The sequence below is a fragment of the Lagenorhynchus albirostris genome, chromosome 3 (assembly GCF_949774975.1).
Source record: "Lagenorhynchus albirostris chromosome 3, mLagAlb1.1, whole genome shotgun sequence".
Taxonomy (NCBI): Eukaryota; Metazoa; Chordata; class Mammalia; order Artiodactyla; family Delphinidae; genus Lagenorhynchus; species Lagenorhynchus albirostris.
This window is the reverse complement of record NC_083097.1, coordinates 34,785,103-34,813,102: the sequence shown is the minus strand read 5'-3', so window position 1 is coordinate 34,813,102 and position 28,000 is coordinate 34,785,103. Positions and strand designations below refer to the sequence as shown.

General features: G+C 37.5%; 1 protein-coding gene across 5 annotated transcripts in view; it reads right to left on the bottom strand.

Annotated features, from left to right (window-relative positions):
- Positions 1-28,000, bottom strand: part of FBXO4 (F-box protein 4) — a 343,355-nt gene that overhangs the window by 228,210 nt on the left and 87,145 nt on the right. Inside the window, exon 9 of one of the 5 annotated variants that reach the window (XR_009539999.1) lies at positions 6,598-7,046. The exons of the other annotated variants lie outside the window; for them this stretch is intronic. The gene's annotated coding sequence lies outside the window, so the exon portion shown is untranslated. Of the gene's footprint in view, positions 1-6,597; positions 7,047-28,000 lie in introns of those variants that run through there. 5 annotated transcript variants of the gene reach the window in all.

Genomic DNA, 28,000 nt, shown 5'->3' with positions numbered 1-28,000 from the left:
ATTTACATGTAATATCCTAAGTGTCATGTTATGCTTTGCCTCCTTGCCTTTCTTGTTTGTTTGTTTTTAGTCTTGTGCTATATAGTCCACATATTCTTTGATATCTTTTAGCTCCAGTAACTTGGAAGGTAAACATGCTGTTTTACTTGTAAGTCTTACAATCAAATCACTAGTCTCTAATCATTAATGTCAAGAATGAAGAACAGCCTTTATTTGCTCTTTCAATGATAGACAAAATAATTAGCATATCTGTACCTTCCTTAACACCCATATCCTCTCTTTAGTGTTGTTTTGTTTTTTGTTTATAATCTGGAATGTTTTTATTATTATCTGGGATTATTATTATTTTTTTACATCTTTATTGGAGTATAATTGCTTTACAATGGTGTGTTAGTTTCTGCTTTATAACAAAGTGAATCAGTTATACATAGACATATGTTCCCCATCTCTTCCCTCTTGCAACTCCCTCCCTCCCACCCTCCCTATCCCACCCCTCCAGGCGGTCACAAAGCACCGAGAATGCTCAACATCATTAATCATTAGAGAATGCAAATCAAAACTATAATGAGATATCATCTCACACCAGTCAGAATGGCCATCATCAAAAAATCTAGAAACAATAAATGCTGGAGAGGGTTTGGAGAAAAGGGAACACTCTTGCACTGCTGGTGAGAATGTGACTTGGTACAGCCACTATGGAGAACAGTATGGGATTAATTTTAAGCATTATCATCAATTTCAAAAAGTATGTTTCATTTTGTAAACACACAACAGTTGTTTATACTTTGTTTATTTAAATAGTTTCAGGGCTAAACATCAGTTCCTTTCCTATCATGATATAGATGATGAGTTTTTATTTAGATGTATCTCTTGTTTGACTGAGTTTGTCTTCAAGTGATTCTTATGGTTAGGGGAACCTAAAGGAATGGTCCCTGTCTTGACCCTTCTCATCACTGGCACCAACTAACTCTAACCCCTCCAAAGTAGGAAGTCTTAAAGGAGAAGGCCAGCATTTCCTCATTTCCTGCAAAGGCTGTAACACCTCACTACTTTCTTAGGAAGTTTAAGAGTCTTTGGTGGCTTCTTTAATCTGGTCTCATCCATCCTATATCTACTAGAAATCCACTGACATTACATTCATGGCATATCATTGTTACTACTCCCTACTCTTGTTATTTATTTATTATTTCAATAAGTTTTGGAGAAGGAACAGGTTTTGGGAAAGGAAGATTTGATCACATCACTACTTTGTTTCAAACATCCTAGCTAACTCCTCATCTATAGAGTAACATTCAGATTCCACAGGAGAAGGATCCTTCATTCTCTGGCCCAGCCAACCTGAATCTTGTACCTGAGCAAGTACCCCATTCACCTCATCCTACTCCTGGCCCTGTTCCTATGTATAGATAAAAACAAAGCAAGACTTTTTGTTCTTAAACTGGTTTAGTCAGAGTCCAAAATTAAAAGCATCCCTTATTTTACTTATTTTGTTTTGGTATTTTATTTAGTGCTAAAAATCTGAATGAAAAATCAACTCAGAGCCAGTAAACACATCAATAGCAACCAAACATGGAAACATGTCATGTGAATAAACACAGGACAATTATCTATGAAATAGCTGTCTTTGTATTTCAACAAATATCAGAGAACAAGCCTCCTAAGCAAAGCCATCTACAGTTTGAGCCAACAAACACCTTGGAAAAGATTTACCAGTGCTTTTGGCTATGGGTATTACTCCTCAAATGTTAATAAACATGCAGAACCAAGAATTGACCAAGAATATCATTCACTAGCAATCATCAGGGATCTCTCAGCAACTCCTCAGTCACTCACAACTGTTTGACTATGTTGACTGCCAGGTCAAACATTTTTCTTACTCGAAAATCTAATGAAGAACATCTTTTTATAGTTTATTCTTAATTCTCCTCTGGTTATTGCTTATTACAAACAGTCTTATGAGTTCCTATGACATTTATACATAGAATAACTGTTAAACCTAAATTAAATTTCTCAAAACATATTACTGTGTCTAATGAGGTCAGCTTCTCTGATCTTTGCTAGGCTTTCTTCCAAACCAACTTCAAACTACACTCAACCTGCTAGACACATTTGATCATGAGTTGCTTCACAGCAAAGAGTAGATATGTTTATTTGGTCTAATTAACTAGGATAAAAGGATAATCCTATAGTACCTTGGGATATTTGCTGTAGATTTCTAAAAATATGTATAGAAATTACCCTGCATACACAAAAAAAAACTGTTTAACTGAAGCAATCTGTGAGCTTTTTAAAATTTGGGCAAATAAATCAAGAAAAATTGAGATAATATTTTCTCTTTTGAGCAATGGTAAATCAAGATAATTTCCATTATCTAGTTTATGCTAATCATTTGAAATAGCTCTTATTAGCAGTGAGCTGAAAGCTTCTGTCTGTAATTAATCTAAGCTTTTGATACTTGGTACAATAAAATGACTGGTTTTGCATTTATACACACCTTAGCCTTTTCCATTTAAAAGACATGTAAATACAAATTATTAGCCACCTTTACCAATAGATGAAATTGAGTTACTACTAATTTTATGTGCACGTTTCTATCAAGCATAAAAGAAGTGGTCAGCCTTCATTTCTAGCTAATTCAACAGAGTCCTTAGATGACAAATGCCTTTTATCATTAGAATCTGAGAATTTAAAAAAAATACATTAGCTGCCAGAGCCGTGCTATTACTAAAAGTATTAGAAATTAGATTACTGCTTTAAAAATAAGTAAAATGGGTTTTTCAGGTAAAGAGCTCTGATGATAGTATCCCTAGGATAATAATCTAAAGATGTTTCTAAATTTCTAGGCACATTTAAAACATGTCTTTTCTTTGGTACACTTCTTGAGAGCAAGATTTTTTTTTCTTTTTTTTTGGCCGGAGTCCCATGGTTTCTATTGCCTCTCACAGGGGAGGAGATGACTTTTGTTAGGTAGAGTGAGTACTGTCTGAAACTCACCAACATGAGCCAGTTTTGACAAATGGGGAGAAGAAAGTAACCGTGCTCCTCCTCCTTCCCTTAGTGAACCTCTCCTCTGTCTCCTTGGCTTGTTTTCCAGAGTCTCCCAAACCTGTTAATTTTAAAGCATTTTGGGACAGCCTCAGACTTCTTTAGCTAAAGTCACTCTCAGTGATTTCATTCAGGCTTGCGGTTTGATATACCCTCTCTTTGCTAATGCTCCCAAATTCTTATCTCAAGTCCAGACCTTGCTCCCCAAACTCCAGACTCATATATCCACCTGCTGCTTTGCCATCTCTATTTGGATGTCCAATAGCATGCCAAACTTGGCATGTTCAAAACTGAACTCCTCCTCTTCCTCCACAGAGGCCTTTGCTCTAGCTGTTCCCTTTGCTGGAAAACCCCTCCCCAGCCCCAGAGAACTACTTAGATAACCTCCTCACCTCCTACAGTCTTCGTTTAAATATTGCCATCCTAAGGCATCCTGCCCTGCCCTGACTGCCTTATTTAATACTCTGCAACCTGATCCTTTCTCTGATCCTAGTCATCCTGATCCTCCTTACCCTCCTCTACCTTTTTTGCCCACAGCACTTTAACCTACTATTTGGCTTCCCTATTCATTTTATATTCCCCCACTCAGATATAAGACCCTTGAGGGCACCATCTTTTCCTCTTTGGTCCATGGTGGAAATACACACATAATAGCGCCTAGCACATAGTAGTTACTCAGTAATTATTTATTGAATGAATGCATGGCAATAAACAGACATATTCCTGTATCCCAGTGCATAGGGTTAGTCACGTATGAATTTATAACATTGAAAAATCTGTCTCATTGCACCTCCGCAGTGCACCATCTTTTCCTGTCTGCATACCTCATTCTTTCATTTATCGACTTCTCTTCCCTTCTCCTTTCTTCCCTTCCCTTGGCAACTGTCCAGTGCTCTTTTGCTGCCCCTTGGTTTCTAATCAGGAAACTCTACTATGAAAAGCAGAATAACAGAGGTGAAGAGCCCTGTTTGAATCTCTGTTTCTCTAATTACTCTTTCTGTGCATTTGTTCTCATTACTATTGTGCAGGAAATTCAGAAGACATCATCTGGATGTTAACTGAGATCAGCAAAACTATATCTTCAACTTGTCCAGACCTAATTGTATTGTTGAGCACATAAAGAAGCTTGAAAATAAGGGTCACTCTGTGTGTATGTGTGTGTGTGTGCGTATTATAAAACACAATGTTATCATACAGAAATAAGAGATTATTCACTGTGATGTATATCCTAACAAGTTCTTAGAGTTACAGAAAATGTAGTCATTTGGATTTTATAATATAGGATACTATGATTGTACAATGTTGGATCTCCCAAGTCAATCAGAGTTTGACAGGTATAAATTCTATGAGTTAAGATATAGCAGAATTAACCAATTTTGTGAGATTAAAAACATTATCACGCAGCATCCTGGATCCAAGGCACCTCTTAAAATAAATGAAACCTCAGCTTGTGCCACATTTCTTGCTGCTAGCATGTGAATGAGTTTCTTTTTTGTTGTTTTTTATTTTATTTTATTTTTTAACATCTTTATTGGAGTATAATTGCTTTACAATGGTGTGTTAGTTTCTGCTTTATAACAAAGTGAATTAGTTATACATATACATATATCCCCATATCTCTTCCCTCTTGTGTCTCCCTCCCACCCTCCCTATCCCACCCCTCTACGTGGTCACAAAGCACTGAGCTGATCTCCCTGTGCTATGCGGCTGCTTCCCACTAGCTATCTATTTTACATTTGATAGTGTATATGTGTCCATGCCACTCTCTCACTTTGTCACAGCTTACCCTTCCCCCTCCCTGTATCCTCAAGTCCATTCTCTAGTAGGTCTGTGTCTTTTTTCCCATCTTGCCCATAGGTTCTTCATGACCTGTTTTTTTTTTTTTAGATTCCATATATATGTGTTAGCATACGGTATTTGTTTTTCTCTTTCTGACTTACTTTACTCTGTAGGACAGACTCTAAGTCCATCCACCTCACTACAAATAACTCAATTTCATTTCTTTTTATGGCTGAGTAATATTCCATTGTATATATGTGCCACATCTTTATCCATTCATCTGTCGATGGACACTTAGGTTGCTTCCATGTCCTGGCTATTGTAAATAGTGCTGCAGTAAACATTGTGGTACATAACTCTTTCCGAATTATGGTTTTCTCAGGGTATATGCCCAGTAGTGGGATTGCTGGGTCATATGGTAGTTCTATTTTTAGTTTTTTAAGGAACCTCCATACTGTTCTCCATAGTGGCTGTATCAATTTACATTCCCACCAACAGTGCAAGAGGGCTCCCAAATGAGAGTTTCTTAATTGCTGTCTCATCTCCCTCCTCAGTCAGGACTAGGAGGATCACAAGTTCAAATGTCATTCTAGATTCATGTTGGATTCAGCTGTTTATTGGCTGAAATTATTTGAGTGGTCAAAGCTTTCCCATTATTTAATAAAATCTAAGTGAGGACTGATCAGTCCAGTCAATACTAAACAATATTAGACTTCTTTTGTTTGTTTTTCCTTCCATATCAGCTTTGATGGTGTGATATTGGTGGGGTGGCAGTAGAGTGCAAGTTTGTAAAGGTTCCAGTTAGGCATGTCCTCTCAGCCTCCTAGTGTCTTTAATTGTATTGAGGAATTCAGACATAGGAGGGCCAAAGTGGGTCTTCTAAAGCATAAGTCCCCAGGTTGCCCTAGGCTGAGGACAATACGGCCTGTATGACCCTAATATAAAATTAGCACAGCCCTGGATTGCTTTGTCATCTTGAACAAGATCAATCATCCAGACATGAAACTGAATAGCAGGCCCCAAAATATTCACTCACTAATTGCTTTATTATGTTTACCACCTGTTGCCAATATGCATTCATCTGATAGGCCCACTGATAGAAAAACCTGAAGTCAGGGCAAGAGTTCCTCAGCATAGATCATAACTGTACCTAACACGGTACCTATTCCTACTCTTTCCTCATCTCCCTTCATCTCCCACCATCTTAGATCCACACATCATGTATCTTAGGTAAATACCTTTGATTAGTTACTGATATCTTCACACACCAATTCTCATATTTTCCAGATATGCCTCTTAGAATATCTAAAGGAAAACCAGTCCTTAACTTCTTCATGCATTAAACTTGCTAAAAGCATAAGCAATTAATTGCACATTTGTATATGAAATTATTTAACCATTCATTCTGGGAAAAGCATTAAAAAATTGAAACTGTAGAGTTTATTCACTCTGATTCTTTATTCTTTAAAAATTAATTATTCTGTGCATAGGTAGTAATTAACCTGATCTCATTCATTAACCTGTGCATGGGTAGTAATTAACCTGATCTCACTTGTAATTAACCTCAATCTCATTCTTATGTCCTGTCCTTTGGGAAATGAGATTATTTGTGAACCTCCATCTTTGAGAAATTGACTGCCATATTTTTCTCCTTTGCTGAGAGATAAGTTCCTCTTAAGATAGAAGTTGAAGAGATAAAAGTTTTTGCTTTGGGAAACTTGGAAATATGGAAGTCAGTTGAATGAAAGCAAGAATAAAGAAGTCAGAAGAACATTCATTGAACAAACACATATTTTTATTATGTTCCAGTTTCTCTTCTAAATACTGGTGACAGAGCAGTAAACAAATGAGACCAAAATACCAGCACTTACACTTAAGGGGGAGAAACTGATGATGAAAACACATGCACAGCAAGTTATTTAGAATTCAAAACAGATATAGGTAATGGAAGAAAACAAAGCAGGGACAGGGGACAGAGTGTGTAGTCAGGGAGGTATATTAGTGTTCTACTGCTGCATAACAAATTATCAAAAACTTTGAAACTACATCCATCATCCAGGCACAGCTTAGGAAAGTCCTCTGCTCAGGATCTCACAAAGCTGCAATCAAGGAGTTGGACAGGACTGATGTCTCATCTGACACTTGGGGTCCTCTTCAAGCTCAGAATTCTCCCAGGTTGGCAGAATTCAGTTCCTTGCAGCTGGAGAACTCAGGGTAGGTTGCTTCTTCCCAGTCAGCAGAATCAAATGACGATAGAGGAGTAAGATTAGCTTTTCTTTATTACCCTCTCCCTCCCAAATATTCCCGAGACCCAAGACGTTTCAGACCACCACCCTGGAAAGATGAAATTTTTTACTCAAGGATCAGGTATATCTCAAAAAGAATTAAAATATGGAAAGAAAAAAAAGCGCTTGTAACTTTATCTAGCCGTGATAGAAGTAGCTTACTGGCCTGTATTTTAGTTTCTTGCTTGTACCTCCATCTCCTCTTTATCTCTTCCAATCCCTTTTTCCTGTTCTCCAGTCTAGTTTCTCACTTCTATCCTGTGCAAACTTCAACTTTCCCCACCCAAGAAGGTGGTCCTGACCCCTCCTTGAGCCTTTTTTTTTTTTTTGCGGTACGCGGGCCTCTCAGTGTTGTGGCCTCTCCCGTTGCGGAGCACAGGCTCCAGAGGCGCAGGCTCAGCGGCCATGGCTCACGGGCCCAGCCGCTCCGCGGCATGTGGGATCTTCCCGGACCGGGGCACGAACCTGTGTCCCCTGCATTGGCAGGCGGACTCTCAACCACTGCACCACCAGGGAAGCCCCTTGAGCCATTTTATATGTTATAACTTGAGTGCTTCACGTCAGGGTGAGATGCAAACGGAGGCTACTCAAAGACTGTTGGTAGATGTATAAATTTCTATTCAATTTTCCCACAATAAATTGTTGTGGCTGATTTTCTCCGTTTCAGTTGAGAAGTAAGCACACTTATCTAAGCCAGGAGTCAGCAAACCACTGTTCTTTAAAGGGCCAAACAGTAAACATTTTTGTCTGTACAGGCCATATGGTTTCTTCACTGTGTTCCAATAAATTTTATTTATTAAAATAGGTGACAGACGAGTATAGTTTACTGGCGCCTCATCAAAGCATTATTTTCTTCTCAGTAACATAGACTAATCTCATATTCTAATGTCCTCTTTCTCCTGTAGACATAACTTTGCTCTTATCCTTTGCCCCTACATACCCACCAAAAGACAAGCAAGAAACACATGAAATAGCATGATTACACCAAGGAGGACTTGATTATTTCATAGATCTGGCTCTCACCCCAAAGCCTCTGCTTAGATTTGTTATATGGCACTGTTCCAGTTTATTCTGCCAAGCAGACAACAAATATTTGCCAAGTTCTTATGATGTGCCTATCACTATGGGGAACTTTGAGAAAGAAAAATGTGATATATGTCTCCTCAATGAGTTTATGAATTAATTGGTGAAGCACACACACAAATTAAATAACAGTACAAACTGTAATTCAAGAAGTATGATAAGGCAATATTGGATTAAATGTCCATATAGTGGCACAAAAAATAAATGCAAAGACTTCAGAGGAAGGCTGTGTAGGTTGTCAATGAAGACTGAGGGAGAAAGGACTTTACCCTAGATATAAAGAATTAATAGAATTTAGGGACTTCCCTGGTGGTCCAGTGGTAAAGAATCCGCCTTCCAATGCAGGAGACACCAGTTCAATCCCTGGTCGGGGAATTAAGATCCCACATGCTGTGGGACAACTAAGCCCATGCGCCACAACTGCTGAGATCATGCCTCAACTAGACAGAAGCCCACACGCTGCAACAAAGAGCCCATGCACTGCAACTAAGACACGACACAGCCAAAAATATAAATAAACAAATAAATATTAAAAAAAGAATTAATAGAATCTAGATAAATAGCCTGTGGGGTTTTCCAATAAATTTGAGGGACCAGTAAGGTCACCACATAAGCAAAGAATGCATGTACATATTCAGACAACAGTAAGCAAACCCAACTGAAGAAAAGGGTTTGTGTGTGCAGCACAGCAGCATTTGTCACAATTCTTTTTTTTTTTTTTTTTTTTTTTGTGGTACGCAGGCCTCTCACTGTTACGGTCTCTCCCGTTGCGGAGCACAGGCTCCAGATGCGCAGGCTCAGCGGCCATGGCTCACAGGCCCAGCTGCTCCACGGCCTGTGGGATCTTCCCGGACCGGGGCACGAACCCTTGTCCCCTGCATCGGCAGGTGGACTCTCAACCACTGCGCCCCCAGGGAAGCCCTGCCACAATTCTTTTGACTGCAAGGGACACATAACCCAACTCCAAAGGGGGACTGATGAATTCTGTTAACTATAAACTCAGTGGTAGAAGTCGCTTCTTCAGACACGATTAGGACTACAGGCTGGTGTTATTATTTCAGGGCTCTCTGTCATTCTCCATCTGTCCACTTTGCTCCTCTCTGTGGTCTGACTTCAATCTGTAAATTCGCTATCTATGCCTGATGGCAAAAATGGCCACTGACATTACCATACTCATATACACTTAGCTTAGAAAGTCCATGGAAAGAAAGTACTTCTTTCTCACAGCACCTGAATGTCAATTCAGGGAAGAAGAATAATTGGCTTAATATAGATCATGTACCCAAATGAACTAACTACTGTACCCAGAGGGATAAGGCTGTTATAATATCTTCTGCCCTCAGCACGTGCCCACATCCTGTGGTGTTTGTGGAGAAGAGGTACACAGGAATTGGAGGGGCTAATCCTCAAAAGTAACAGAAATGCTATAAAATAGCAGATTACCTTATAAAAATTGATCTCAACCTTTTCCATGGGTTTACTAGAGCAAAATATTTGAGGTGTATACTACATCTAATATTATACATACCATCTATGAACTATAAAATTCAATCCTAGTATGACAATTTCTAGGAAGATGTCTGAAACTCTGAAAAGTCCCTTAAGATACTCAGCTATGTGGTCCTACAAGGTGGGTTCACACTCTCCTCCTCTCTCCGCAGCCCCAAATCACTATTATAGGGGAATAAAGCTGGGAAGACATTCAAATTCAGACAATGGATCTGAAAGTACAGTAAGTCCCCTACATACAAACGAGTTCCATTCCAAGAGCACGTTCGTAAGTCCAGTTTGTTTGTAAGTCCAACAAAGTTAGCCTAGGTACCCAACTAACACAATAGGCCATATAGTACTGTTAGTTATAGTACCCAACTAACACAATTGGCTATATACTATCGGCTATAGTAATAGGTTTATAATACTTTTCACAAAAATAATACATAAAAAACAAACAAAAACAAAAAATAAAGAAAACATTGTTAATCTTACAGTACAGTACCTTGAAAAGTACGGTAGTACAGTACAACAGCTGGCATCCAGGGACTGGCATCGAGTGAACAGGCAAGAAGAGTTACTGACTGGAGGAGGGAGAGGAGGTGGGAGATGGTAGAGCTGAAGGATCGTCAGCAATAGGAGATGGAGGGCAAGCTGCCATTTCACTCACGCCTGACGTTGATGGCACAGATTCTGGCTCCTTGCTGGACTCAATTCTATCTACCTTCTTGAAAAACACAATCCAGTGATGTCTGGGTAATAGTTCTTTTTTTCTCGTCATAGATGACACGGAAGAACCGGATTGTATTCTGAACGGCTGCTGCAAACTTCGTGTACCGTTCTACATTCGGGTCCTCTTCCTCAAAAACTAACAGTGCCTCCTCAAATGAAGAAAATTCCCTTGCCATTTCCTGCATCGTGAATCTCTTTGGTTCTTCAGTTACTTCTTCCTCTTGTCTCTCTTCATCCTTTCTCTGGGCCACAGCTTTTTTCTCACCACCACTGCTTTTACGCTTGCTTCTGGACATCCTGGGCTTGAAACAAAGATACTGCACTACTGTACTGTATACAGTATTGTACTGTGAAGTACACAAAAGCACAACCACTTGTAGATGATGCACACATGTGACAATATGTGCCAGACACGTGAACTAACTTACATAATTGGATATGGGAATGCACATTTGCATCTTTCGAAGTTCGGAACTTGAAGGTTTATATGCAGGGGACTTACTGTATAGATAAGAAGATCGGAGTTTGTTATATTTATACTTGATATTGCCAGTTACTTGGATACCATTATGGAAACTGACATGTATATTTCATTTTTTAAATCCTGTATTTGCTTTTAATTATCTACTTGCAAAATAATCTGAGTCTTGTTTGCTTGCTTATGTTCTTCTCATGGAGAAACTAAAAGTAGAATATCCAAATAACCTGAGCTTCTCTCCTCTCCCTCATCCACACACTCCCATACCGTTCACAGTTTATCTATCCCATCCCAATGACCCAAAACATTCTGGGGGGTGTCAGAAGACTGTGTGATTTTATTCCCCAGCTACCCCCATGGTTTTCTGTGTGGGTAAACAGAACAATCTAAGCTCACTGAGGAATATTGAAGGATGTGACTAATCATATGTGTAAGATTTGCTGTCAGGGACAACCGTAGGAGGTACTGATGAAGAATTATGAAAAACAGGATGTCAGAAAAAAATCTGATAAAGAATTATGAAAAAAACAATGTCAGAGTAAACATGATAAAGAATTATGAACTACAGGACGTCAGAGTAAACTCAATGTAACTGCTGACGCAAATTGAATACTAGCTGATTATTACTAAAAGTAGGATTATGTGTAAAAGCTATAGCTTTAATTCTTTATAAAAAGAGCTAAAAATCCTCTATAGCTTTGTAACTGCTTTCTGGCTACCTGCAAGCATTTTGGTATTTGCTGTGCTGAATAATAAAATCAGCTAATTCCATATTTATAATTGAGGTATTCCCTCAGATATCAATTTTCTTTCTTCCGAAAAGACTGCAACCACTTACTTAGAAGTTCCAGAGGGTTTGGGGGAGTCACTCTAAGAAGGTAAAGGAAGGGCATTTAAGGAGAGTGCATTGAGACAGTCTGAAGCACACAGTGGACCCAAGCCTCCACAGAATTCATTTAAACCTTTTGTGTCACTGAGATCACTTAAAAGCTAAACAAAAATTTCTTGCTCAGAAAGATGTAGCCAAAGTGTTTCCAAAATTAACCCAGACTGTGAAAGAAACCAAATTGCTAATTGTAGGGTACTGAATACTAAAATATCTATGAGTTTTCTTTAGCTTTTGTTAAAACCAAATAATCTAGTTTGTCCTTCTGAAATAAGTGGCTCCCACCACCAGCATGACGATTTACATCAACATAGGAAAAGGATGAAATTAATACACCAAAGCATATATTTTTATCTGATTTCTGTGTCCCATTTTATTCTTTTTCAATTGCTGTTCTTTCACATTCTGTTTCTCTTAAAAATATATGTATGAAACTAAAATACACACAAAAAATTACACAGTACCAAATAAAAAGTTAAAGTGTCCCACCCAATCCCACAAACGCCAATCTCTTTCCAAGGAGAAAATAATTTTTACAAATTCTGCTTTTAATTTTCTAGAAGTTATCACCACAATTCTAAATGATAAGCTTAATCTGTGGCTTGGAGAACTGTCTTTATGTTGAATACTCCAAATTTTTTAACTCTAATCATGACTTCTTGACTGAGGTATGGTCTCATAAAGCCAGCTTCCAGCTTGCATGTGTAACAAACTTAACACTTAAAAAATAGAATTCTAGATTCCACTCTATTTCCTACCCTAAACTAAGTCATAAAAAATTCAACACCCATTTATGACCCTCCAGAAAGTAGGCATACAGGGAAATTACCTCAACATAATAAGGCCATATATGACAAACCCACAGCCAACATCGTTCTCAATGGTGAAAAACTGAAACCATTTCCACTAAGATCAGGAACAAGACAAGGTTGCCGACTCTCACCACTATTATTCAACATAGATTTGGAAATTTTAGCCACAGCAATCAGAGAAGAAAAAGAAATAAAAGGAATCCAAATTGGGAAAGAAGAGGTAAAGCTGTCACTGTTTGCAGATGACATGATATTATACATAGAGAATCCTAAAGATGCTACCAGAAAACTACTAGAACTAATCAAAGAATTTGGTAGGGTAGCAGGGTACTAAATTACTGCAGAGAAATCTCTTGCATTCCTATACACTAATGGTGAAAAATCTAAAAGAGAAATTAAGGAAATACTCCCATTTACCACTGCAAAAAAAAGAATAAAATATTAGGAATAAACCTACATAAGGAGACAAAAGACCTGTAGGCAGAAAACTATAAGACACTGATGAAAGAGATTAAAAACAATACAAACAGATGGAGAGATATACAATGTTTTTGGATTGGAAGAATCAACACTGTGAAAATGACTATACTACCCAAAGCAATCTACAGATTCATTGCAATCTCTATCAAACAACCAATGGCATTTTTTACAGAACTAGAACAAAAAATTCACAATTTGTATGGAAACACAAAAGACACCAAATAGCCAAAGCAACCTTGAGAAAGTAAAACAGAGCTGGAGGAATCACGCTCCTGGACTTCACACTATACAACAAAGCTACAGTAATCAAGACAGTATGGTACTGGCACAAAAACAGAAATATACATCAATGGAACAGGATAGAAAGTCCAGAGATAAACCCACACACATATGGTCACCTTATTTTTGATAAAGGAGGCAAGAATACACAATGGAGAAAAGACAGCCTCTTCAATAAGTGGTGCTGGGAAAACTGGACAGCTACATGTAATGGATGAAATTGGAACACTCCCTAACACCATACACAAAAATAAAATCAAAATGGATTAAAGACCTAAATGTAAGGCCAGACACTATCAAACTCTTAGAGGAAAACAAAGGCAGAACACTCTATGACATAAATCACAGCAAGATCCTTTTTTGACCCACCTCCTAGAGAAATGGAAATAAAACCAAAAGTAAACAAATGGGACCTAATGAAACTTCAAAGCTTTTGCACAGCAAAGGAAACCATAAACAAGACAAAAAGAGAGAAAATGAGAGAAAATATTTGCAAATGAAGCAACAGACAAAGGATTAATCTCCAAAATTTACAAGCAGCTCATGCAGCTCAATATCAAAAAAACAAACAACCCAATCCAAAACTGGGCAGAAGACCTAAACAGACATTTCTCCAAAGAAAATATACAGATTTCCAACAAACACATGAAAGAATGCTCAACATCACTAATCATTAGAGAAATGCAAATCAAAACTACAATGAGGTATCACCTCACACCAGTCAGAATGGCCATAATAAAAAAATCTACAAACAATAAATGCTGGAGAGGGTGTGGAGAAAAGGGAACCCTCTTGCACTCTTGGTGGGAATGTAAATTGATACAGCCACTATGGAGAACAGTATGGAAGTTCTTAAAAAACTAAAAATAGAACTAGCATACGATCCAGAAATCTCACTACTGGGCATATACCCAGAGAAAACCATAATTCAAAAAGAGTCATGTACCACAATGTTCACTGCAGCTCTATTTACAATAGTCAGGACATGGAAGCAACCTAAGTGTCCATCAATAGATAAATGGATAAAGAAGATGTGGCACATATATACAATGGAATATTACTCAGCCATAAAAAGAAATGAAATTGAGTTTTTTGTACTGAGGTGTATGGACCTAGATTCTGTCCTACAGAGTGAAGTAAGTCAGAAAGAGAAAAACAAATAGCACACGGTAACACATATACATGGAAACTAAAGAAAAAAATGGTTATGAAGAACCTATGGGCAGGACAGGAATAAAGACACAGACGTAGAGAATGGACTTGAGGACACAGGGAGGGAGAAGGGTAAGCTGGGACGAAGTGAGAGAGCACCATGGACTTATATATACTACCAAATGTAAAATAGATAGCTAGTGGGAAGCAGCCACATAGCACAGGGAGATCAGCTCAATGCTTTGTGACCACCTGGGGGATGGGATAGGGAGGGTGGGAAGGAGACACAAGAGGGAGGAATGGGGATATATGTATATGTATAGCTGATTCACTTTGTCATAAAGCAGAAGCTAATACCATTGTAAAGCAATTATACTCCAATAAATATGTTAAAATAAATAAATAAATAAAAATAAACTAAGTCATACCACTTAGTCTCCCCAACTTCTGTAAATGGCACTGTGATCTACTTGGGTGTTCATATTAAAAACCATCCCTAATTCTTCCTTTTTCTTCTTCCTCTCTATTCTGCCCACTGGTGTAGGTGAGGTGTTAATGTCCCCCACTATTATTGTGTTACTGTTGATTTCCTTTTTTTCCTTCTTTTATACCTGTTAGCAGTTGCATTATGTATTGAGGTGCTCATATGCTGGGTGCATAAATATTTACAAATGTTATATCTTCTTCTTGGATTGATCCCTTGATCATTATGTAGTGTCCTTCCTTGTCTCTTGTAACATTCTTTATTTTAAAGTCTATTTTATCTAATATGAGTATTGCTACTCCAGTTTTCTTTTGATTTCCATTTGCATGGAATATCTTTTTCAATCCCCTCACTTTCAGTCTGTATGTGTCACTAGGTCTGAAGTGGGTCTCTTGTAGACAGCATATACATGGGTCTTGTTTCTGTATTCATTCAGCCAGTCTATGTCTTTTGGTTGGAGCATTTAATCCATTTACATTTAAGGTAATTATCGATATGTATGTTCCTATTACCATTTTCTTAATTGTTTTGGGTTTGTTTTTGTATATCTTTTCCTTCTCTTGCACTTCCTGCCGAGAGAAGTTGCTTTAGCATTTGTTGTAAAGCTGGTTTGGTGGTGCTGAATTCTCTTAGTCTTTGCTTGTCTGTAAAGGTTTTAATTTCTCCGTCAAATCTGAATGAGATCCTTGCTGGGTAGAGTAATCTTGGTTGTAGTTTTTTCCGTTTCATCACTTTAAATATATCATGCCACCTCCTTCAGGCTTGTAGAGTTTGTGCTGAGAAATTAGCTGTTAACCTTATGGAGGTTCTCTTGTTTATTATTTGCCATTTTTCCCTTGTTGCTTTCAATAATTTTTCTTTGTCTTTAATTTTTGTCAATTTGATTACTATGTGTCTTGGCCTCTTTCTCCTTGGGTTTATCCTGCCTGGGACTCTCTGTGCTTCCTGGACTTGGGTGGCTATTTCTTTTCCCATGTTATGGAATTTTTGACTATAATCTCTTCAAATATTTTCTCAGGTCCTTTCTCTCTCTCTTCTCCTTCTGGGACCCATATAATGAGAATGTTGTTGTGTTTAATGTTATCCCAGAAGTCTCTTAGGCTATCTTCATTTCTTTTCTTTTTTTTTTTTTTTTTTTTTTGTTTATTTTGTTCTGTGGCAGTGAATTCCACCATTCTGTCTTCCAGGTCACTTATCCATTCCTCTGCCTCAGTTATTCTGCTATTGATTCCTTCTAGTGTAGTTTTCATTTCAGTTTTTGTATTGTTCATCTCTGTTTGTTTGTTCTTTAATTCTTCTAGGACTTTGTTAAACATTTCTTGCTTCTTCTTGATCTTTGTCTCCATTCTTTTTCTGAGGTCCTGGATCATCTTCACATCATTATTTTGAATTCTTTTTCTGGAAGGTTGCCTATCTCCACTTCATTTATTTGTTTTTCTGGGATTTTATCTTGTTCCTTCATCTGGTACATAGTCCTCTGTCTTTTCATTTTGTTTATCTTTCTGTGAATGTGGTTTTCCTTCCACAGGCTGCAGAATTCTAGTCCTTCTTGCTTCTGCTGTCTTCCCTCTGGTGGATGAGGCTATCTAAGACACTTGTGCAAGCTTCCTGATGGGAGGGACTGGTGGTGGGGGTAGAGCTGGGTGTTGCTCTGGTGGGAAGAGCTCAGTAAAACTTTAATTCCCTTGTCTGATGATGGGCGGGGCTGGGTTCTCTCCCTGTTGGTTCTTTGGCCTGAGGCACTGGAGCCTACCCGGCTCTTTGGTGGGGCTAATGGCTGACTCCGGCAGGGCTCACACCAAGTAGTACTTCCGAGAACTTCTGCTGCCAGTGCCCTTGTTCCCACGGTGAGCCACATACACCCCCCACCTCTGCAGGAGACCCTCCAGCACTAGCAGGTAGGTCTGGTTCAGTCTTCCATGGGGTCACTGCTCCTTCCCCTGGGTCCTGATGTGCAAACTACTTTGTGTGTGCCCTCCAAGAGTGGAGTGTCTGTTTCCCCCAGTCCTGTCGAAGTCCTGCAATCAAATCCCATTAGCCTTCAAAGTCTGATTCTCTAGGAATTCCTCCTCCCATTGCCAGACCCCCAGGTTGGGAAGCCTGATGTGGGGCTCAGAACCTTCACTCCAGTGGGTGGACTTCTGTGGTATGAGTGTTCTCCAGTTTGTGAGTCACCCACCCAGCAGTTATGGGATATGATTTTATTGTGATTGCATCCCTCCTACTGTCTCATTGCAGCTTCTCCTTTGTCTTTGGATGTGGGGTATCTTTTTTGGTGAGTTCCAGTGTCTTCCTCTCAATGCTTGCTCAGCAGTTAGTTGTGATTCCAGTGCTCTTGCAAGAGGGAGTGAACGCACGTCCTTCTACTCCACCATCTTGAACCAATCTCCTCTATATACTTAATAATTTTTTAACTATAATACATGCTTTTTGAAAATGCAAAGAACATAGAAATCAATAGAAAATAGTGACAATGTGCATATTCTTTTTATAGAGTTTTAATTATTTACTAGAAATAATATTTCATTATATATATTGTTCCATGACATTTTTCTTCTTGAGGTATTATGGCCATCCTTCCATCTCTCTGTATATATATGTATTTTATTTTCTGTAATTGATGATTAGCATCCCATTTGTGTTTGAAACAACATTTATTTAACCCAATTGAAAGACCATTGAGATCATTTCCTATAATTTGCCATAACATTAGTAAAATAAATACCGAGTATGTTATATTTGTAAAGGTACATAAGTTTTTCTGTAGGATAACAATTCTCTAGTCAAAATATAAATGCATTATACATGTTAAAAGATATAGTAGAAACTCTCCCAGCTAAAATTCTGTTGCGTGCTATGCAAAAAAATATAATGAAATCTAACTATATAATTTTAAAATTTCTAGTAGCCACATCAAAAAATTAAAAGAAACAGATAAAAGGGACTTCCCTGTGGTCCAGTGGTTAAGAATCCACCTTCCAATGCAGAGGACATGGGTTCAATCCCTGGTCAGGGAGCTAAGATCCCACATGCCACGGGGCAACTAAGTCCACATGCCACAACTAGAGAGAAGGCTGCATGCAACAGCTAGAGAGCCCATATGCCACAGCTACTGAGTTCTCATGCTCTAGAGCCTGCACGCCACAACTAGAGAGTTCACACACTGCAATGAAGAGCCCACACACTGCAACGAAAGATACCACATGTCCCAATGAAGATCCCACATGCCACAACTAAGACCCAATGTAGCCAAATAAATTAATAAAAAAAGAAACACGTAAAATTAATTTTCAGCACGTTTTATTGAACCCATTGTGCCCCAAATATTATCATTTCAGCATGTAACCAACATAAAAATTATTAATGAGGTATTTTTATATTTATCCTTTTATCATACTAAATCTTCAAAGTTTAGTATGTATTTTACACTTATATGTATTTTACACTTATATGTATTTTACATACACTTATATGTATTTTACACTTATTTTACATCTTAGTTCAGATGCTAATTTTTTTATACAATTTTTTTTTTTTTTTGTATGCGGGCCTCTCATTGTTGTGGCCTCTCCCGTTGCGGAGCACAGGCTCTGGACGCGCAGGCCCAGCGGCCATGGCTCACGGGCCTAGCTGCTCCACAGCATGTGGGATCCTCCCGGACCGGGGCACGAACCCGTGTCCACTGCATCGGCAGGCAGACTCCCAACCACTGCGCCACCAGGGAAGCCCCCTTTTTATACAATTTTTAAAGGTCACACTCCATTTACAATTATTACAAAATATTGGCTATACCATGTTGTACAATACATCCCTGTAGCCTATCTTACATCCAATAGTTTGTACCTCTCACTCCTCCACCTCTACATTGCCCCTTCTTCCCCTCTCCTTACTGGTAACCACTAGTTTGTTCTCTATAACTGTGAATCTGCTTCTTTTTTGTTATATTCACTAGTTTGTTGTACTTTTTAGATTCCACATATAAGTGATCTCCGTCTGACTTATTTCACTTAGCATAATACCCTCCAAGTCCATCCATCTTGCTGCAAATGGCAAATTTCCATTCTTTTTTATGGCTAAGTAGTATTCCATTGTCTATATATATAACATATCTTCTTTATCCATTCATCTGTTGTTGGACACTTAGGTTGCTTCCATATCTTGGCAATTGTAAACAATGCTGCTATGAACATTGAGCTGTGTGTATCTTTTTGAATTAGTGTTTTGGGGTTTTTTTGGATATATACCCAGGAGTAGAATTGCTGGGTCAAATGGTAGTTCTATTTTTATTTTTTTGAGAAGCCTCCATACTGTTTTCCACAGTGGCTGCACCAATTTATATTCACATCAACAGTGTATGAGGGCTCTCTTTGCTCCACATCCTTGCCGCCATTTGTTATTTGTGTTCTTTTTGATGATAGCCATTCTGACAGTTGTGAGGTGATATCTCATTGTGTTTTTGACTTGCATTTTCCTAATGATTAGCAAGGTTGAGCATCATTCTTTTGCCTGTTGGCCATCTGCATTTCCTCTTTGTAAAAATGTCTATTCAGTTTTTCTGCCCATTTTTTAATTGGGTTGTTTGTTTTTTTGATGTTGAGTTGTATGAGCTGTTTATATATGTTGGATATCAATCCCTTATTGGTCATATCATTTGCAAATGACAATCCAAAACCTACAGGATGCAGCAAAAGCATTTCTAAGAGGGAAGTTTATAGCAATACAAGTTTACCTCAGGAAACGAAAATCTCAAATAAACAATCTAACATTATACCTAAAGGAACTAGAGAAAGAAGAACAAACAAAACTCAAAGTTAGTAGAAGGAAAGAAATAATAAAGATCAGAGTAGAAATAAATAAAATAGAGACTAAAAAAAAAATAGAAAAGATCAATGAAACTAAAAGCTGGTTCTTTGAGAAGATAAGCAAGATTAATACACCATTAGCCAGACTCATCAAAAAATGGGAGAGGGCCCAAATCAATAAAATCAGAAATGAAAAAGGAGAAGTTACAACTGATACCACAGAAATACAAAGGATTATAAGATACTACTACAAACAAGTATAAGCCAATAAAATGGACAACCTAGAAGAAATGGACAAATTCTTGGAAAGATACAATCTCCGAAGACTGAACCAGGAAGAAATAGAAAATATGAACAGACCAATTACCAGGAATGAATTTGAATCAGTACTTTAAAAACTCCCAACAAACAAAAGTATGGGACCAGATCACTTCACAGGTTAATTCTACCAAACATTTAGAGAAGAGTTAACACCTATTCTTCTGAAACTACTCCAGAAAACTGCAAAGAAAGGAACACTTCTGAACTCATTTGTAAGGCCAACATCAACCAGATATCAAAACCAGACAAGGATACCACACACACAAAACAAAAATTATAGGCAATATCACTGATGAACATAGATGCAAAAATCCTCAACAAAACATTAGCAAATCCAACAATACATTAAAAGGATCATATATCATGATCAAGTGGAGATCACAGGATGCAAGGATTTTTCAATAACCACAAATCAATCAAAGTGATAAACCACATTAACAAATTGAAGAATAATATCTCAATAGATGCAGAAAAAGCTTTTGATAAAATTCAACATCCATTTACAATTAAAAAAAAACTCTCCAGAAAGTGAGAAGAGAGGGAACATTCTTCAACATAATAAAGGCCATATATGATAAACGCACAGCTAACATAATACTCAATGGTGACAAGCTGAATGCATTTTCTCTAAGATCAGGAAGAAGACAAGGATGCCCACTCTTCCCACTTTTATTCAACGTAGTTTTGGAAGTCCTAGCCACAGCAATCAGAGAAGGAAAACAAATAAAAGGAATTCAAATTGAAAAGGAAGAGTAAAACTGTCACTGTTGGCAGATGACATGATACTACAGAAAATCCTAGATGCTACTAGAAAACTACTAGAGCTCATCAGTGAATTTGGTAAATTGCAGGATACAAAATCAACATACAGAAATCTGTTGCATTTCTATACACTAACAACAAAGTATCAGAAAGAGAAATTAAGAAATCAATCCCATTTACCACCATATCAAAAAGAATAAAATACCTAGGAATAAACTTACCTAAGGAGGCAAAAGACCTGTACACCAAAAACTATAAGACACAGATGAAAGAAATTGAAGATGACACAAACAGATAGAGAGATAAACCATATTCCTGGATTGGAAGAATCAATACTGCCAAAATGACTGTTCTACCCAAGGCAATCTACAGATTCAATGCAATCCCTATCAAAATACCAATGGCATTTTTTACAGAACTAGAACAAGTCATTTAAAAATTTGTATGGAAACTCAAAAGACCCTGAATAGACATTAAATTTTTGTTGAAAATACTTGATCTATATTTAAAGTTCATATATTTGTAGTTGTAAAAGTAGATTCAAATACCCAACTTGTTCCAAATATACTTAAAAGTTTTTCAGTGATTGAATCATGTATTACTTTTTGAATATAACTTTATATTTATTTATATTAAATTACATAAGAAATTCAGTTCCTTTCTTACACTAACCTCATTTCAAATGCTCTAAAGCCACATGTGGCTAATGGCTAAGGCTTTGGACAGCATAGATATAAATTAATGAGATTAACCAAAGCTTTCTATTTTCTCTATTCACCATACTGACTGACAAGAAGTTGAATATAGCTAAAAAGCTACCTTTTGTTAGCAGTAGCAGCATTTTTTCCACCAGTTGAGTCTTATATTTACAAAGATGAAGTTGTAGTGTTACAAAATCTGTTTGATCTCTTTGTTTTTATTATTGTAATTGTTCAATTCAATCAACATTACAAAATAACAATGAAAAATAAACATGAAAATGTTCATTGTTTTGGAAAATTTTATAAAGGAAAATCACTTTAAAAAAACCTATTGATTTACAGGTGGGCAAGATGACTGTAAATGTTTGGAAAAATACTATAAAATTATGGAAGAGTTCTGTACTCCTTTGCCTGGTAAATTTCTTTAAATTCTTGCTACACTTTAAAACAACAGAAAGTGGAAGTAATAGACATCTATTTTTGTCATCTATTAAGATAATCATACAATTTTCCCCTGTTTAACTGTTAACCTAGTTAATTGCATTGAGAATTTTACTAATATTTTACTTTTATTCCTTTATGTTATTCGTTAATGGACTTCTGAGTTTAATTTGCTAATATTTTACCAGTATTTTTGCACTTATTTATATTTTTATTTTTTTGTGTCACACATGCTTGGTTTTTAGCATCTGATGCCTGTCCTGACACCATTTGCAGACTTTTAAGAATTGCATGGCCTAAGGCCCCATGCCAGGTGGAAGTATGGTGACAAACTGTGTTCTAGGGTGGTTGCTTCCATTTCCCTCAGGCATATATGGCACAGCTATTTTCAGTCTCTAGTGGACATAAATAAATTAGAATAAACTACTTCTCTTTTTTTTTGGTGAATAGGAAGATACTAAATTGCTTTCTTCATGTCTCCCAGTATGAACTAGAGATAAAAGACACATTTCCAGGGACTTCCCTGGTGGCGCAATGGTTAAGAATCTGCCTTCCAATGCAGGGGACATGGGTTTGATCCCTGGTCCGGGAAGATCCCACATGCCGTGGAGCAACCAAGCCCATGTGCCACAACTACTGAGGCTGTGTGCCACAACTACTGAAGCCCACATGCCTAGAGACCATGCTCTGCAACAAGAGAAGCCACTGTAATAAGAAGCCCATGCACTGCAACAATTAGTAGCCCCCACTTGCCACAACTAGAGAGAGCCCGCAAGCAAAAATGAAGACCCAATAAGCCAAAAATAAACTAATTAATTAATTTTAACAAAAAAGACAACTTTCCTCCTGGCCTTTCTACTGCTTGGAGTGTAGAGCAAAAGAATAGTATCATTTCAAACACTGTCTAAACATTGCTGCTTAATAAATTTCCTGCTTTGATTTCTTATTGGTCTTTTTAGCAGTTGGAATACTTTTGGCTGCAAGTAACAGATTATCTGACTAACATTCCTGAAATATAAAGACCTTTATTTCAGTGAAGAAGGTTGAATAAAAAAGAAAAGGTTTGAGTGTCACTATTTAGTAACCAGAGCCAACTGTAAAGTTCTTCCATTGTTATCCTTTTCAAATATAACAGCCTTTACAACAAAATATTAAAATAATATGACTTTACAACCTGACCATTAAATTTTTGTATCATAAAATGTTTAAAAAAGAATTTCAAAAGAAGTTGCATGTTCAAATTTTCTTAAAATGTGTTGTGTTAATAACATTTTAACATATTAGTGAAAGTTTCTGCATCACTAACAAACAAAATAAAAATATTGTTTATATAAAAATATAAAAAGAGGTCCCTAGGTAGGTGATTACAAAGTTGGTTTGTGGCTTGATTATGCCAAGAAGGATCCAGAACTTTTTAGTTTTCTACTCTGCTACCCTTGATGCTTCAACTATGTCTCTTCTTATGGATGCAAGATGGCTATTGATGTTCTAAGCATCATGCAAACCTGTAACAGCATACCAGTGAGAAAAGATAAAGATGGGGGGAAACAGAGCTTTCCTCCTAGATCTCTCTCCTTTCAGCAGTGAGGATTATCTTTTGCAGAACCCCCAACATATTTCTATTTGTATCTCATTACTCAGAACTGGGTTATATGCCACCTCTGGCTGCAAGACAGGTGAAGAAAGTATCTATTTTTCAGCCTCTATAGCTGGAGATGGGCAGTGGAAAAGGGGATTGGGAATGGCTAATAGATTGTAAACTAACACTTTCCTGGCTCACTGCTCTATTTTTATTTTAGTTGATTAATGTATTTGCTTTTTTCCATCTTTCCTTTGTGCTCCCCAAGATGATATCAGTTCTTCCTTAAAGGGACTTAATATTTCTATCCAAACACACTTTTAATGTTTTCCCTGATTCATTGAGTGCATCCTAGCCATTCCCTTTCCCTTTTAACTTCCTTGGCTTTGTTTTGTGCCATCCCTTTGAGGACAAGTCAGTCTTGGTTTCTAATATAAATACTAGGTGGTCACCACATTCCAAATGGTTTATCACACTTGAGATGTTTTCAGTCACTTGTTTCAAAACAGACTCTCATGAGATCAGACTCTCCATTCTCCTATTATTTCCAAAAACACATTTTAGTCCTATGTTTCCATGGCATACTTTTCCCTCTGGCAATATCAGTTTAGTCATATTCCTTCCGAACATTAGCCTGCCAGAGTAGAAAGAGTCAAGAACTGAATCTTCTTCCCAGCCTCTGCCTGCAGTAGAATTGACATTTGGGGAGTGTCATATTAGCACACTTGTGCTTAGATAAGAGATTCAGATAAATATGACTGTATCTAATAAATTGGGAGCATCATCAACCTGAAGGTATGGGTTGATTTGAATATGAAGAAGGCAAAGGCTACTTCATTACAAAATCACTCTCAAAATGAACAATCATAACATCACCTGTATGTCTCAAGGACCAGCTCTTCTCTGAATTAAGTTCAATGTAGAATACAATTTTTTTAAGGAAAAGTAATAAAACATGCCAGTTTGAAGTCTGTACACACAAAATTAATCTCAACAGTATTTTCAACAATTGTTTAGAACTCAGACCAACAAAAGATTTTTTTCAGAGAGGAATATTTATTGATGATAGTATCACATTGTTTAGTGTTGCTATGTATAGTGATGATAATAAAAATAAGACCACTTTTAGTTGGTTTTATTCCCATTTCTAAATCCTCTACAGATAATACTCCCCCACCCCTTATTTTCTGTACCTGGAGCACATCATGTCTACTGCCCCATCCTTGGTATGTCACTGGGGAAAACTAAGATTTTTGTATGTTCACATTGTGCCAAGAATTATCTCAGTGCTTTTTATATGACATATCAGAGGAGATATTTTTATTCCTGATTTATTGATGAAGGAACTAAAGCTGAGAAAAGTTAAAGTTAGTGAGGTGATCAGAAAAATACAGAATTAAACTCAGATCCTTCAGGTTCCCAACCCATGCTCTCTGATGAATACCAACTAGCTTGTAGGGAGTTATAAGGTGGATTCTAGTCCCAAACCTCATTTTCTTCATCTGAAAAAGGGCAGGCTTAGGTGAACTGATAACTAAGATCCATTTTAGCTAAAACATTGAACTTTCTTTTTTGGGTGCTCTTTATGTGCCAGGCATTGAGCTAAAGCATTTTACATATGTTATTTGTTTAACAACAGCAAAACCTAGTGAAGTAGGGGAGAAAACAGATGCAGAGAGGTTAAATAACATGCTGAAGGAACTCTAGAGTTCCAGCAAAATTGTGGAGCTGGGATTTTAATTTACACCTATTTGAACCTAAAATGCCTATGTGATTTAAAGAAATTGTTCTCAGTTAGAGATATATGTCAGAATATGCAGAATGAAAGGATGGGAATTTTTAAAAGCATATTCAACAATATAAAATTATTTTATATTCACATTTCACAAATATACTTTTTTTATAGGACAAGTTACTGAAAATGATTCTCAAATATTATACCCACAGATAAGGAGAATGTCAGTATATGTAGGGTCAGAAGCTGCAGGAAGTAATAAGTTTAGTCCTCTCCATAATATTAAAAATCACAATGAACAAATCAAAAGTCCTAGAACCAAGCATGGAGAAGTGAGGGTACAGAAGCAGGGTGAGGGTGACGTGGGGAAGTCTCCTCATTAAGTCTCCTTAACAAAGAAACCACACTTGCTTCAGCCAAGTAAGTCAAACCTCTGTCTTTCTGAAGACACTGGCAGTCTTGATATTTTTGTCTTCCTTGTAATTCCATCTAGTTATCCTATAATATGATTAGGCTACAGTGGTTAAAAAAAAAAAAGCTATATAGTCTTTCTTCATGGAGCATATGGTCTTGGAGGGAAGCTTACAGACAAATCTTAGATTCTTGCCTTATTTCTGCAGTTGAGTAGGAAGTCATTAGCTAGCATTGAATTCATGGAGAATTCCCTTGCTGATGTGCAGTACTGGCCAGAAGCCACGTCAGCTTTCTTCACCTCTGGGGAAACGCTGGCAAAGAGTGAGGTGCCAAAGCCAAACCTCACCTACTTCACATTTTGCCAAGGTACAGCCCTGTTTGCTCCCAACTCAGCACAAGCTTATAAAACCTATTTCTGTCCTGTGGCACTTGAGCATATGCAGCTTTTTGGGAATTTTTCTGGACTAGTTGGACAAATAAAGGTGAGAATGGAGAGGAAAGGACAGATTCAAGGATCATTATGAAGGAAAAATTGAGAGTGTATGGGGACTGACTGGGTGGATGCCAAGGAAGAAAAAGGACTTAACGCAAGATCCAAATTTTTTAGCCTGAGTAGTTTGGGAATGGTTATTATTACTTGAAGGAAATATCAGCCAACAAGACAATTTGAGGAGAAGTACTTTAGAAGAACTGATAAGGACACCTACGAGGAAATATGAAAATATATGTTCAACTTCACCAAATTAGGGTAAAAAGTGGCATTCGTCCTCCTTTTAATATTTGAAGCAAATAACTACAGTCTTCTCTCCCCTCACAATCTTGAATCCATAATAAACCATTCAGTCTCAGGTGTGACTCTAGATACTTATGGAGAAAAAGTGGAAAATTTAGTCAATTCCCTATAGGGTTTCTGTTCTTTGCTTCTCCTACCTAACATTACTGAGCACTGCTTTATTACAGGCACCATTGTGAGCCTTTCACGTGCATTAATGTATCTAATCTTCACAACAAACCTATAAGGAGTTATCATCATACCAATTTTGCTTATGAAGACACCAAAGTCCAGAGTCATAAATTACACACAACTCATCTAGATTTAGAGACCTTTTCCTTCTTTGTCTCTGGCACCCTGATGCCTCTGTCCTTATGGACAGCTCTGGCATCTGGTGATGCTGCTGGGAACAAGGCAGTGAAGCAACCCACTGCAACCCTTTTTCTCTGCTGGAAGTCCAGTGGTGACATAAGGTGGGCCTGACCCCCGACACAACATTATAGAAACCCAACACAGTCCTGGTTTGCTTTCCAAACTCATAATGACTGGGGCATTCATTGCCACTAAAGTCTAGGGGCTCAGATCATAGAGGAGTCCCAACTCACTGAACACAGTGCCTAATAAAAGATTCCCCTCTCCACTCTCACTGGAAAAACACAAATTTCTCAGAGTATCTCTCTGCATCAAGCCTGGGCATCCAATGTTACAGCTCTTCAGTAACATGGATCTTTCAGACACATGTACACATGTACACACACACACACACACACACACACACACATACGCACACACTCTCAGACATTTTACTCAAGAAGCATCTGTAGAGCCAGGGTTTCCAGCTTTCTCCCAGGACAGACTAGTCCCTGGAGTTATGCCCAGACCACCTGTTAAAGACAGAGCCATGAATTCCTTTTGAAGACCCTGGTGTCTAATTCTTGACAGTTTCTCTATGTTAGAGTTCCTGAACCCATTGGAGTTTCTAATTATGTTGAACTTCAAGGAAAAAGCAATCCAATGTCTCTACACCTTTCTTCCTGAGGCCTATTTGACTCCTATGTAAATTTACTAACTTTTCTGAATTCCTCCCCAACTTATTTTGAGCTTAGCATATTAAGTCATTTGAGAAAAATGATATTTGTTGCTTCCTGAAAGTGCTTAATTGTTTCACATCCACATATGTAAAAGAAAGAATTTAAGTGATCCTTCCCAAAACAAAGAAGGTATACCCATAGGTGAAAGAAGCCATTGGCAAATTTGACATGGTTATATCTTTAATTAACAAATCTTAAAATTTTCCCTTATTGTACACATCCTACCTAGGAATGGAACTTAAATTAGAGGTGAGAATATGTCAGAAAGTTTATTAGGACATCCTTCCTTAGAGTTAACCCAGGACATCCTTCCTTAGAGTTAACCCAAATCCATGAATAATATAGTTTCTTATTATAATGAATATCAGCTATAATCTTCTAATAATAATTTGATAA